Source organism: Anser cygnoides, chromosome 11, assembly GCF_040182565.1.
Source record: "Anser cygnoides isolate HZ-2024a breed goose chromosome 11, Taihu_goose_T2T_genome, whole genome shotgun sequence".
Taxonomy (NCBI): domain Eukaryota; kingdom Metazoa; phylum Chordata; class Aves; order Anseriformes; family Anatidae; genus Anser; species Anser cygnoides.
The window spans coordinates 21,311,365-21,326,587 of record NC_089883.1 but is presented as its reverse complement, the minus strand read 5'-3'; the positions used below and the strand labels follow the sequence as shown (position 1 = coordinate 21,326,587).

The 15,223-nt window shown below is 38.8% G+C and overlaps 1 protein-coding gene across 2 annotated transcripts in view; it reads right to left on the bottom strand.

The window, feature by feature from the left end:
- Nucleotides 1-15,223, bottom strand: part of SEMA6D (semaphorin 6D) — a 261,006-nt gene that overhangs the window by 55,425 nt on the left and 190,358 nt on the right. For both annotated transcript variants that reach the window (XM_013177265.3, XM_013177267.3), the window contains exon 3: nucleotides 15,047-15,175. The gene's annotated coding sequence lies outside the window, so the exon portion shown is untranslated. The remainder of the gene's footprint in view (nucleotides 1-15,046; nucleotides 15,176-15,223) is intronic.

The following is a 15,223-nucleotide window of genomic DNA, read 5'->3' as shown; positions in this document are numbered from 1 at the left end:
GTCAGGATTACAAAAAAAACCAAACTGAATGAAAAAGAAAATTCCTTCTTCATATCTTTTGTACAAAAAACCCACTCCAAGGTTCATTAAAGTCAATAGTTTCATAATCATCGAATCAGCCAGTCTTTATATCTAGGACTGAATTACAATCCAGTATTAAAAATTTCTGGAGTGGAACCAACTCCAAACCTCTGGCCTCCTGCTAATAACACAGCATCAGCTTGCCCAAAAATATTATTCCATCCTACTGCCACGTACAAATCGTAAAACAAAGTAGCTGTTCTTGTGAAAATAAAGCCTAGGAGCAACCTGCTTGTTGCACCCATTTCTTTTGTTTGTTTTTAGTGTTGGCTTCTTTGTTTTAATGTTCACAAAACCCGTTGCAAATTATTTGGGTCTTAAACTTCACTTGGCTGCGTACAAGCAACTCCAAGCGATGTTAGCAGAAATTAGTCACTTTTCACATGAATGATAAAGACAAATGGTGTGATTCATCTCACCTCACTTCAGCCGTAGGCATTTGGCCAGATACGTTCAACTGAAGGAATGATACAGACATTATAGGCGGTCCCAGTCCTTCTGGCTGATGAGAGGAGTACCCTCAGCCCATACCACTGGTCCTTGCTTTCCTGCTCCTGGTGGCTGCTGCTCCCTCAGGGCAGCCAGCCCAGCTACACGTGGGAGCACCCCCAAATTGATACCAATCAAAATAAACCAGAATAGCTTGAAAAGTTGCATATTAGAAGGTATCAATTTCCTTCTGCTAGATAGAAGATACAGAAGATACAGATAGAAGGCTACAGAAAAGAATAAACTATAGGAAACCTATTATAAATCACATTCACATACAGCATTGCTCTCGTTAAATCACATACAAAACCTCACTGATGATTTTAATTTCCTTCACATCACTGTGAAAGCTGTCTTATCTCTGTGGTCAGAATAAACACTGATTTTCCTTTTTTTTTTTTCTTTTTTTCTTCTCATTTTTATAATTACTGTATTTTTACAATCCACTAATTCTAACTTGTGAATGGCATACTGCAACTCCACAAAAACAGCTTTAGTTGCTTTCTATTACATTCACTGAAGCAGAGCTGTTTAGAATAGTAGATGAAGAATTTAATGAAGAGAAAAATGATGTGAAAAAAATGTGGGTTCTCAGTTCAGCTCAAGCCCTTCCCAGGCAGAAAATGGAGAACTGGGCACTTTTTGTGGATGGCTTTACTTGCATGACAAGATGACTGTAATCAATCACCACTAAATGCATTGTTCATAAGAAAATTTGCAACATCCATTTATTGATTACAGCTAAAATGTAGGGATTACTTTAAAAATAATTATCATTTATCATGAATTTTTAGATACTGGCTTCATAAAGCAAAATGAAGTGCATTTCTGTACAGAGCTGTTGGTTCTGCTGTTTTTAATAGACAATAACTTTACAGGGAAACACTGCACAGGGACACACACAACCGACAGACTCCAAGCACACAAATGACAGAGTGCCTCCCAATTCAGCTGCAATGCCTCCCAGTTCACCTGCGGCTGGAAGAATGGAATGTTTCTCGGAGATCTCCATCCATGGCCAGATGTTTTCACACCCATTATTGTGAAGCTAGCAGCTTTCAGATGGCCTCTGCACATCCCAAGAGTGTTTTCAGACTACTGGAGGATGACTTTAATTTGCATGTTAAAAGACAGGCAGACTTGCTTTATGGGCTGCTTTTCTGCAGTCCCTCGCAGTTTGCCTGGTAGGTAAGATCTTCCCTGCAGATGGCAGATAGAAGGAATGGGAATTTCTTCTCTGCAACAGCCTCTGTTTGCTCACCATACAAATTTTCCAAGTGTCCAATACTTCTCTTGGCAATTGTTAATATGCTTAATAAGCACACATACATACATAGACATGTATACCTGCATACATTTACAGTTTTTTTTTTTCTTTCATGGAAGACATCTGTTACTGATCAGGCCTCCATGGGAGCCTGACCTCAGAACCTTTTCTTCTCAACCTGCAGGAGTGTCTCAGGGTGGTACACAGGCAGGGTATGACTGTATAAAATCAGCTCAAGGGCCTGCACATTGCAGCCACGAACAGCACAAGCACCTGAATGTATTTTCTGTTGGCAGCAAGAAAGCACAAAGAACAACTGAAGAGGCAGGTGGGCAGGAGAGCAGGCAAACCAACATCTAAGCTAAACTAGCTCAGGCAGTGGCTGAGTCAATCACAGTTGAACCCAACATATTCATCTAACTGGATTCACCTATCAGTAGGACATGTACACTAATTTAACAGTTTTAGAGGTGTTTTTTAAAATGTGGTTAATAAAAAAGGGCAAAAATAGAACCTCCTTTGTATGCCTTGTACCTATCTAAATCAGCAACTAATGAAAACAGATTGTATTTAAGGGATTTTAATATGAATTAAGTTAATGATGACATATTCCAAATAGTACTCTTAGAATCAGTCTGTAATAACAACCTAACAGATGTTGGCATTTTTATTATTAATTATACATTTCATTATCATATGATTATTGTCAAACATCATTTGACAGCAAAAAATGTATAAATGATTCACACGTTTTATATTGTAAAGATGATACTGTGTTTGATTTTTAATAAGCTGACTTTAATATGCTAAATACAAAATACTCTTTGTTTTAGCAGCCTGAAATAGAGAAAGCTTCTGGATAACACTGGATAACAGTCTGGAAAGACTGATTAATCTAATATGGGTTGAAGCTCTTAAAATGAAATAAAATGGAACAGCTGTCACATTTGAAGGCGAGGCATATATTTTAAGATTACCTCAAGTAGCTACACAAGGTAAAAAATATCAATGTATATATCTAACAAGCATCATTTGCTTCTGCCATTCATATGGTTATGAAACAAATGTGCTAGGGAATATTGACGCTAACAAGTTGCCATCCAATTAAGTAAAATTGGGGAACAATTTATGCAATATTTGCAGCATGAGTGCGTTTTACTTAGAGTTTGTTTAAAATTCATAAAGTTTCATCTTTAGAATGAAACACTGGAGTTATCTTATTGCTTTAAAATCATATTACATGTATCTTTGGGATTGCAGTTTCAGCAAAGCCTGCTGTAGGTACAGTAAGTATCTCTAAAAGAACATTTGGGCAGAAAGTGTAAATCTCTCTAATGCATATCAGAGCAGACAAGTCAGAGTTCTCCAAATCAAATACTGGTACACTTATCTTTATAATCACCCAGGATTTTATTTTTTTTTTCTTTGCTTACTGTTTGTTAGATCAGTGTAATCTTTGTTCTCTGAATAAATGTTAAGTACTACAAATGACAATTCTCTGTGGGCTATGCTAGTCTCAAGACATCATTTAAGCTAATACAATCAAACAGCAGTCATGTCTGAGAGAAAGGTGAGTCCATTTCAGAATCAGCTTGATATTTTTTTTAATGGAAAGTCTCATTTAGTAATTGTTAAACAAGTCATAAACATCCTTGCCAAACTCCATCACTTCAAAAGGCATGATTGGTAAATGAAAATGGATCCAAATTACCCTCTTTGCTTCTGCAGGGCATGAAGTGCTTTGACATAGTAATAATTCTGTCTTCCTGTGTCCCTCACGCACACTTACCATTTCAGAATTAAGTCTTTCCAATTATCTCTTTCTCCCCTTTGTTCAAGTTTCAGTTAGACCATCCTCCCCATTCTGTATTAGCACAGTTCACAAGAAAGCTATTTCAACTTAGTTTTCTAACACTTATCTGCTTAAAGTGCACATAATGTATGTCTGAAATACAGCCATTATCCAGAGCTCTGATTGTAGCAGATTGCTCTTAGCTGACTCACGGAAAATTGTTTAACCCTAAAAAACTGGGTTTTAGACACAGGAGTGTTTTTGAAACTTGAATGTATCTTATTGTTAGAATAAACTTAATTTCTTTTAATTAACCAAGGGGCACAGTCTCACTAAAACTAATGTTTTTTTAAGGACATGGCAACAACACCAGGGTAGGTCCTCACAGGTGGCCACTGAAAAAAATAGAGCTACAGAGGTTGCATCAGTTGGTCATCTGTGTCAACATCCTCTGCAATTATTACTGTGCAAGGAGCTTAAATATCGAGTTTCTGTTTCTCCTTGCTATGAGTATGCTCTCTTCATTTCTCTTGTTTAGACAATGTAAAATGAACAGTCTTTTCCACATGGTATTTCTCATGCAATAGCATGATACCAAACCGCCAGGCTTCCAAGTGCCCTAGAGGCGGTTTGATTTGTGGCACCCCTTCTCCTGACAGCTGTAGTAAAAAAAAATCACTCTGTAGCAGGAGATTTGCTTAGGGCTGAGAATAAGGAGAAAAGGATGATATTTACGCTGACATTTTCCAAGTTATGCCACTGCCTGAATGTTCTGCTTTTGTAGGATTACTCCTAGAGGATCTATTTAGGGTTGGTTCTGGTCTGGTCTTTTTATGTTTTATTTACCCTGTACATGTTTATTGTTTGCAAAATACACTCAGCGTGGAATCTCCAAGGGTCATTTTCCATTGCTGCCCCCTGCTGTATTATCAGCAATCTGTTCTCCTGTATTTGCAGAAACTGGGCATGATTCAAGGGCATAAAGAGAAGTTTCTCAACAGTTTGCATGCACATTTTTCTTGAGTCATGTGGACCTATAATAGTATTCTAGGGAACTGTTGTTCAGACATCCCAGTCCATTTCTCATTATTAGGCTCTTGCTTATGTGGCTTCTGTGTGGCTAACACTGTTCTTTCCTGGACATTAGTGTTTGACATATGATACCACCCCTTCAGTCTGGCTTACAGGCAGTATTGGTGGCGCAAGTCCAGTGACATGATGTTTTGACCCAATTGCCCACAAGTAGTATTGAAATTCAGCGCTGAGTATATCGAGATCTACTTTCATTTCATTTGACTTTCTATCATGAGAAGTACTGAGAACCTCTTATCATAAGCGGTAACAAGGTTTCTTCTTGAATTACAGAGCCTCAGCCCCATCAAGACCTGGCAGATTTCCAGTGCAACCTATAAACTGGCTGGAGCTGAGTAAACAAATTATAGTGAATTTATAGTGCACAAATTTAGCCTCTCATTCTGTTTGTGATCTGTCAGTGAACAGTTTACAACTTGTTTTGCTTCATTCATAATTCAAAATCTTTTGGCAAAGCTTTTCAGCAAATAATCCTGTTTGTATGTGATGAGTTTTTAGCAGATCACAGAATCATAGTATCATAGAAGGGCTTGGGTTGGAAGGGGCCTTAAAAGTCATCTAGTTCCACACCCCCTGCCATGGGCAGGGATGCCACCACCAGACCAGGTTGTCCAGGGCCTCGTCCAACCTCGTCTAGAACACCTCCAGGGATAGGGCATGCACAACTTCTCTGGGCTATCTTTGGGATACTCAAGTCTTGTGATGTTAACAAATTTTGATGGAGGCACAGGCTTCCATCCCTTTCTGTTGACTAGGTGACAATTGCTATTAGCATTAAACTTGTTCATACTCAGCATTCCACAGAAGTTTCTGCCTGCCTTTTTGCAGAGTAATGAGAAATTTTCCTTAAGACATTATGAATGCACAAGCATATATTACAAAAGCAGCCACCAAAGGAAAATACGCCCAACAAAGAGAATGACCATTGCGTAAAGACGTAACTGCAAAATTGTGTGACAATCAAGAAGACAGACTTTTAGCCTAAAGGTTGTTCCTAGAGCCAGCTTTCAGCCTTCTGTGAATCCTATTGGACTAAATCTTAGGAAAAAAAGTGCTTGGCTGTTCAGTTTAATACTTGGTATAGTAGAAAATAACATTTTCCCTGCCCAGTCTCAAATCACATTCCTTACTACATAAACCTAAATCCTGCTGACAAAAAAACAGGACTGAAAATCCTACTGAAAAAATCTAGGACTGGCTAGGCAAGCATATCTCAGTGCAAATATTGTGTTTTCTAATGACAAATGTGGCTACCCTGGAAAAGTCAGGGTGATGCCAGACACCAATCCCCAGCAAGCTTGGCAAATCCAGGACCAGGCTCCGACTTCACCTCTCCTTTTCACTGCAGCTGTTGGATGAGCAGCTCTAAAGCAAGGACAAGTTCAGCTCTTGCCAGGCTGCTGCCTCATCTTCTCCTTTCTTTTACACAAGCTACGAAAGCAGCCATAGTAGGGTACCAACTAAAAACACACAACTTGCTGTCTGATCTTGGCTGTACAACGCAGTAATTGTCTTCTCACTAGACATATTTTATTGCAGGAATAATATTGATACCCAAAATGCACCCCTCCCAAATAGGTACAGGCCCCTTAAACACTCCTGTTTTGCTACTGTATCCTTTATGTAAAGAGACTGTCATTGGTCAAAACGATTACCTCAAGTTTCTCAAATTTACCCACTGAATCAGGGAATAATCTACTCTTTGCTCTTCCCTACCTGAATTTCACTTAGACAATAAGCTGGATGAAGTACAGCTGGGAGTAGAAGGCCATCTCAAGGCCTCTACACCTCTTAAAAGCTGCATTTAGATGTTATTTCAGCTTTGTTTCAAAGATAAACATGGTAAAATGTTGTACAGACTTTGTGAGCCATCTATACAAGAGAAAAGCCTCTATACAAGAGAAATTCTACCTATCTTGAGCAAGCTAATTTATGTAGATATTTGTGGAAGGAAATAAAACACTTGAACATTGTCGAAGCAAAATCCTTTTTTAAAAAAAAAGCTGATGGAAGTTAATGCAATTATTAAAAATGATTCACCAAATGTTTCAATATTTGCTCAGCTGTAAAGTTAGCAAAAAGATTGCTATAAACCTCAAGAAAAGCTTTAGAAATGTTTTAATGACATATAAACCAAGAAATTTTCAAATGATCACAATCCAGATGGTGCAATATGCTTTGGAACATGGTGGTAGTAGTTCATCACAAGACACTACCATCCATCTCGGCTCTGCACCATCTGCATTCATGAAACCCAACCAGACCTCTTATCCTGACTCACTAACCTGCTGCCAGGCATCCATGCTGACTGCAAATCGTATAAAAACATCAAATCCATTTATAAAGCCTTTTCTGCTTCCTCAAAAAATTCTGTGAATACCATAATGTCTACAACGAATTAACAGCAAAAGTCACACTGTACTTGTGTAAGATGGTTTGGAGTTCTAGTTTACTGGTAAGCCTGATTAAACCTTTCATTAAGTCCATAGCTACCCCAGGTCCAGTTCTTGCTCCAGATACATTAATTAAATGGTTTCATACATTTCCCTCTCTCTCACACATACACATGCAACTGGAAGCGTCAGCTGATTGCTCTTTAGAGATCTGGGGAGTGTACATTTGCCTGTGCTGATATACATTTGAGAGCTGGAGGACAGAGACTATATGAACTGATTAGGTTTTTAGATGTGCCTTGGAAATGGACTCTGACCTGATTTCACTTCTCTCTGCTAGAGATTATTTTACTTACCCTTTTAATCAACCATGAACAACCAGTACGCCTATAACAAAATGCCCTTATTCACTCTAGAAGTAGATTTACAGAAAAAAAAAATAAATCCAACCACAACACAGTTTTAAAGAGAAAAGGAATGCTTCACCAATGATGACAAAAATACTATTTAAATGAGAATTGTAAGAAGTTTATATTATCTGCAAGCAAGACTTTCTTAAAATTGGAAACTAAATTCATGGACTGAGTATTTCTTTAAAATTAAAAGAGTTGATTTGCAGTGTTAACATTTTTCCTTCTGTGCTGTTGCAACCACGCTCCCACTCCTTTATCTGACTGATATGGTAATAACAGGTCCTAGGGCCATATGTTCAAATACATTAGAATTCATGATGACTTTGTTCTAGTTTCTTAGTTCTTATTAAGGCTGACAATCTTCAGGGAAAATGAGCTTTTCCTAGCACAACTTCCTTAACGTTGTAAAAGATTAACATATACAAATGGGGTGTTTGACTGCACAAGTGTTTGTGTATCGATTGTAGGCCCAATCCTGTCTGCACGTGCTTCTGGGCATATTGAAAACAGGTGCCTTGCCTTCAAAGGGAATCTCCCGGCAATGAAATTTACTGGTATGAGCAAGAATTTCCAGGATAAAGTCCTAGATATGTGTAGATATGAGCGAAAACAAAACTTTGGCTCGAGATAACAGGTTTAGAGTCACAGAGCAAGCTGGCACGTGCATTATGAAAGCACGAGCTCCTAACCTGGGCCTGACCCTGCGCGGCTGCAGACAAACGAGCGTGCTGGTTGCCCTCAGCAGCGGGCAGCCTGGGCAAGCCCGTCCCATGCTTCACGTTAGGGCACGCTGCTGAAGCATGACTTAAAGGACTGCCTTTGTGGAGTGAGGGTGAAGTTATTGCAAATCTTAGCGGTACCTGCATGATGACTGGAGGAGTTTGAAAATGTTTTCAGAGTACATAAAATGTGCAGACATGCAGTTTCTGAGGGAATTAAACTATTCAGAAAGTCAGATCGTGTTAGAAAATAGTTTGGCCAAAAAAAGTAAAACCAGAGAAGTATAAATGTTATTCATTGACATCTTCTAGGTGAAATATTTTGACTTTTTGTTCCAAAATATTTTTGACTTTTTGTTCCAGTTGCATTTTGAAACTGACAGATCTATTTGGGGAGCATGGGGGTGTTAAAAAGCAGGTAAATAGCCCCCTTATAAAATAGATTTCTTTGTCTCAGGTCAAAAATGTTTTGTGTTAGCTGAGACTGGCATTTAAATATATTTTTTCCAAGCTAGAAACAGGCAGAAAATTCCAGCTCTAGTCTTGACACATCCTGGTAGGAGTATAAAACCAAACAATTGTTTCCAAATATGAACACTATTGGGAAAAGCAGCATTGTTGCTTCAGCTTTCAAGCAAGGATTTAGTTTTTGAATTGGGTTATTTGAAAAGCATCCACCATTCAGTTGTATTAAAAGGTCTTTCCAATTAACAAAACAACTGTGTTTAGGATTACAAAAAACAACCAGTCTTCCTCAGAGCTTGTGTCTAGCCATAAATCTACCATTAGACATGCAAAGATTTCACTTCTCCTCACGTAAGACGTTCCTGGCCAGCCTTCAGGACACAGGGTCCCATTTTATGAAGTTCAACTACTTTAGTCTGTGACCTTTAAGATTAACTGTTTGGGGATTTTCTTCTCACACATTTTTTATCCTTTATCCAATTCGTGGAATTGTTTTAGAGCAACTAGGCTTGTGAAATGCGCTTTGTAGAGCTTGAAAAAAGACATAAGTGCTAAGGAAGGCTTCTTATTTATACAGCGAGGCTGTGTATTGCATTTGCATAATATGATATCAGAAGAAATAAATGGCACCAGAAATAAGTGTACAGAGGGAAGTGCTAATGAGCTGTGCAGAACAGGGGAAGAGAGTATTTTTTCACAGAGGCTATGGATTTACAACTTGAGAGAAAGGAAAGTCAAGAATTTTTCTTTAATGAAAACCTGAACAAAGGAATATTGGAACAGGATTTTTTTCCCAAATTTATTAAGATGTTTACAGATCTAATTCTGAATATTAAGAAAACATGCATGCTAAGTTGCACAGCCAGAAAATGTGTCATTCAGATGCACAGTGGAGCATGGTATTGCAGAGGCAGTTTAATGTGCTAGCTAGCTGTGCTCCCCTCCTATTATGTAAAACGGTGAATGTACCCAAAAAAGTCTAAGATGCAGGTACATATGTAAATGATCAATCATGAGAAAAAGATATCACTGAGCAGGATTAGACCATGTAAAACAAAGGGAACCTAAAACAGATGAAAAAAAAGGTAGCTTGAGAGGACCTGCTCTGGCAATCTCTAGGAGACAGTGGTTGAAGTGCAACATTCGCTCAGGTTCAGCTCCTTCATATGTGGTTTTTAGACCCAGTCTATCACTGTGCTGTGTACGAACATTTGAGAAAATGACCAAGTTTATGTATCTGTTTTTTCTGTTTGGAAAAGGATTTTCCACAGTGCCAAACATGCCTAAATTTCTGCTCCCACTAAACTCGTTGGGAGTTTCTTCATGGACTTTCATGGGAGAAGAACTAGCTCCTATGCATTAGCAGCTGCCATCCTTCTCCTCCAGAAAGAATAATCATTGTTCCCTAAAGACTTGAAGACCCACTGACCGATGCTGCAGCAATACAGCAAAGGGTTGAGCAGGGAAAGAAAAGACTACACAGTTTATAGTTGACAGTAAACACACCTCTAAGGTGTCCTTTGTATTAGAAGTGTTCTATATGCAAATGTAGAAGACCAAAAAAACTTGAGTGGATGTTAAAACACAAACTCATTAAGTCTGGCTGCTAGTTTTGCTGCTCAGAAAAAAGCTAGAAAACATTTCTTAAAAAACAACTACAACCAGAACACTGATTCACTGCACGGTTTTTCTTGGACAAACACATTCACTGAAGAAACAAAACAAAACCAAGCCAAAGCCCAAACCAACGAGCTGTCCTCCCAATTTATGGCCCTTTTACAATACCTTGTATTATTGATGGGACATGGCTTCGCAATTCTTTTTTTCTATATTTTACTCTTTTTAACATTACACATAGAGGAATGCGTATAGTGCACAGGCAGTCACTGCACCTAGTGGATAATTTTATATCCTGCTCACATGCTTGAGTATATATGGTCCCATAGTGAGTACATCCAATAGACTTTTTTTCTTCAATGGGGCTATAAAAACAACTAAAAGCAAAGTACTGCACATAAGGACCTATCTATTGCTTTACTGAGGAATGAAAGATGCCATGGATTTTGGGTGTGTGGATTCATTCTCTCTTACAGCATACTGAATAAATTGATATCTTTGTTCTTGGAGAGGGGAATTTCTCCATGGCCAGTGTGTTGCAAAAAGAAATCCTCAAAGGCATCAATTAGAACTGCCTACCTATAGTACATTTTGCCCTGCTATGACTATGGTCTGGGATGCAATTAAGAGGAATTTTTGTAAAATTTGGTTTCTTCTGGTGACATTTTAGAAAGAAGTTTTCTAATATGTGTTAAGCCTGATGGTGAACTGTTTTGGAACTTTCCAGCTTCATGCTTACAGTTGTCACTGTCATTGCTAACACAGGCGTAACGGCCATTTCATGTATTTTGGAGTGTTGCTAAGGTCAAGAAAGATCTAGACAAAACTCTGAGAAAGGCAATAAATTACTGTTTTGTTCAAAACAGTCTGTCAAATTATACTCTTAGAATTGAAGAAAAATTCTGAAAATAGACCCCTCCCCCCCCCAGCTTGAAACTGGTATTTTTTTCCTAAAAAGCCCTGAAGGTTGGCCAACACTGAAGCCTTTAGCCTACTATAGCAATACTGTGGAGTCTTGGAGTCTTCTGAAAGAAGCAAGGAACAAATGCTCTGGCCCACTTACATCTCCATGACTTGTTTTTACAAAAAGTCAGGCAGCCTAGTTACATCATATTTTAGCAGTTTAGCTTGGGTTTGGAAAAGTGCCTGACATATAAAGAATCTGGAAGTCTTCTTTTATCTAAAAACTAGTCTGTGAACACTTCAAACCCACAGGAGAGTACTTTATATATCAAGTGGTCCCAGTGAACTCACCAGGGACAGCTGTGAAGAAGTGCTACCTAGTTGCATGAAATTTCACTATCTTGTCCTAAACTGGGAGTGCCCACAACCATGGAAGAAAATTGTACATCTATGCTGGCACAGCACTGCGGTGGAACCATAGAAGACCTTTACTGTAAAAGACACCTGTGTGCCAACCCAGTGCTACAGGTCTGGCAAGCCTGGGGCTCCCTGTGCCACCCTTGCTGGACACTGCAGACATGGCCTTAGGCAGACACGGACTGCCTCTTGCTCTGTACCACTTCACCCATGGGAGAACCAAGCGTATCCCTGATCCATACATCAAGAAGCAGGCCTGCCCCTTTCTATGTCCTTTTCATTTATGTCAGGGTTGTTTTGCATTTTTGCTGTTTGCCGTGTAAGTCGCAGTTACAAGTTTCAGTCCTGAGCAAGAAGTGAAAGCAGGTTTTGCTTTTGGTTTCCTAAGCCATAATTCACAATATTTGTTATCTATTTTTTCAAGCACTGGTGTTTTGGCAATCGAAAAGTCTCAAAAACCCAACAAAACTCTTACAGCAATCTCGGTTTAGCCAGAAAGCTTTGTCAACTCTGGCTCAGAGGAGTTAGTTATCCTGGTTAATTGGATCGATGGCAACAACTGTAATTACTAGAGATGAGATTGCCTGTACTGTAATTACATTTCAATCTTCAGTGTGAGCTGGACTGTAGAATACATACTGCAGATTCTCCCAATTACAAACAGGTTACGGAGAGCATAGTACCTCTGTGCTAATTGTGTTTGTTATTATATAGAATAAAAAAACATGCCACCAGCTAAAAGAATTGTTAATCTGAAGCAGTTTTGCTGATTCAAAGGAATTAATCCACAAAGCTTTACCACTACATGGCTTTTCAAGATAACCACACTATAAAAACACTAAAGTTTTTTTTAACCTAAATAGTTACTAGATATTCAGCACATTACAACTGTAAACAGAGCTCTTGCTCTGATATTCGTTTGCAGAATGTTAATAAAATACCAGCACTTATAAGAAAAAACTATCCTTTCAAAACCATAGGAATAACTAATTTTTTTTTTTTAAGTCCAATGTAAAATGGATGCATACACTATGCCTGTAAGAGCTTGTTCAAAGAATAAGGACAAAGAATGAGGAAACTACATGGATTTGTCCTTTAATTTAAGCTTACAACACATCAACGATGAATACAACTTAAAGGAAAAGGAGTATGTTTCAAGGTAAAAGGATGCTGAAACATTTTCAAAACTACCAAAACTAGTAAAGACAGTATTTTATTCTGCTTCACTGAATACTCAGCCTTCTGTGGTCATGGACACTTGTGCTGGCTTTTCTTGAGGGCTCCAAAGAGGAAGGTTATGTATTTCTCTAATTAGGTTTAAAAATGTTGTTCCTGATTTGAATGCACACCAATATAAATACATTAATTTCTTCTGTTTCCCAGCAAGGTCACTACCTTGGTTTTATGCTGCTCTTACTCTAATTTTGATATTTTCCAGTGTTTATTTATAAATATCAATGATTCATACTTGGGGAAGAGGGGAAAGAACCAATATATCTTTTTCTCTTCTTTTCTTTCTTCTTCTTCTTTTTTTTTTTTTTAAACTTCCGAGGCTCAACTATGTCTGATATATTAGAGACCACATAGGTTTAATGAAATCCATTTATGATTTTATGAGTAAAATCTGTCCCTGAGCACCACTTAAGCTCACATATGCCATCACAACAGAACTGAAGTGGTATGTTAGCGGGGGAAGAGGTCTTGCTCCTGCTCTTTTCAGAGGGGTGAATTTGAGTTTCTAGTATTTAAATCCACAGTTTTGCATTCAAGCAGCCATCACATTCTCCTCTGCAAGTGCCAAGTGATGGCACCGCAGAGAAAGCAAGCACCATCTGTCTCCGCTGCATGTGCTATCCATGCCATGCTTTGCAGTGGGAAGAAAGACGGGCCCTACAGGAGGCTGCTGCTCTTGCCACTGCCTCTGCAACTCCTCTCTGGGCCCACATGGTAAGGAGCAGCGGCTGGGGCAGAGCAGGCGAGGCGTTGACTCAGCAAGCTGCAGTGCGGAGGCAGACCCGTACCAACAGAAGGGCAGGCACATGTTAACTTCCCTTTACAGCAACTGAGCATCGTGAACTGATTTCCTGCACCACCATGTATCCTCAGGACCAGCGTACTGCCTCCTGGGGCTAGTGGCAAATCTACAAACTGTTCCCAAACCTGGGGGAAGTAATATATTTGTTTGTTTCACAAGTAAGAATTTTCCCAGAAACTGCATTCCAAAGAGTGTAGCAAATGGGAAAGGGAGAAGCAAGAGAAAAGTTTTCTAGTTCAGTTCAAACCTAGTCTGAACCTCCTTGAAACATCACTCAAACATTCGTATAGTACCAATCGTAAACACAGCTTCACTTTTTCAAATAGATATTAAAAGTAAATGTTTGATTATCAAATTCTGGATAAAAATGTTTTCTAATTATAACCATTTTCTTTCACTCTTTTTTTTCTGTGTATATCTTGCAATTACTTTTATTTAACAGTTTGAATCTAAATATAAAACACTGTGGAAGATTCTTGAATTAAAATGGCATTATCTTATCAGGCAGTATTACTGAGCTTTGTATAATACACGCTATTGGGAATATTCAATTTATTTCAGCTACTGTTTAAGCTATGATTTCCCCAATGTTACAAATAGGTTAGCTCCTTATTGTCTATTTTGAAAAGTTCGGTTTTGTATTTCAAAATGAGTCAATGAAATTCCGACTAAAAGAAAATGCTTAAGCTTACATTCAACCTTATGCATGTGATTCCCTTGAAATAAATGGCTCCACTTACATACTCAAAGGTAAGCTTGTGCTTAGTGCGCTGTTGAGCTGGGGCCTCAGACACTTCCAGAGATTTTAATATCACATTTGCAAACCAGATGGTACTGCCTTAGTTTAGTAACAATGGAGCAAAGTGTCCTTCGTTTATACTTTAATCTTAGAAAACGAGATCAAGACATTTTCAGCAACTAGTTGATTGATACTATGTGAAAGCTGAACAACCTTGTTAATTAGGCAGTCCTGCTGGAGTGTCTGAAGTGCACTGCAACCTATAATTAAAATATAACATTACAGTGATCTGCAGAGGCAACCTGTTCTATCCCCCCTCCAGCAGCTGCCATGTGATACAGCTACAGAGGTTAGCAGCTTTCAGTTTTATGAAAGGATTAATCAGACTGGAAAACCAAAGATAAAAACTGGCCTTCTCCAGCTAAAGATCTGAGTATTCAGCAACTACGTTGTGTTTTATTTGTTTGGATTCCCAGCTCCCAAACACAAACGACAAAGGCAACTTGTGGACTCCAGAAGGCTCACTCCCGAAGAAGAGCCTTTCTGGCACAGCAAGGCAGGTACCGCCGAGGAAAGTTTCTCGGCTACACTGGCTCAAGGTAATGAATATTCAAGAGTGCTTACCTTAACGAGGGGACAAAATCTGCGGGGAAATTGAATGCCTGGCAGCAGAGGGAAGAGCGTCAAGTTCAAGTAATGACACACGGTAGAGGTTGGTTTTGTTGAGACTGTCCTGGAATTGCTTCGTTAGGGCTGCAATGAGAACCGCAAGGGGAAATTTAGCACACAACTTTAGATAAG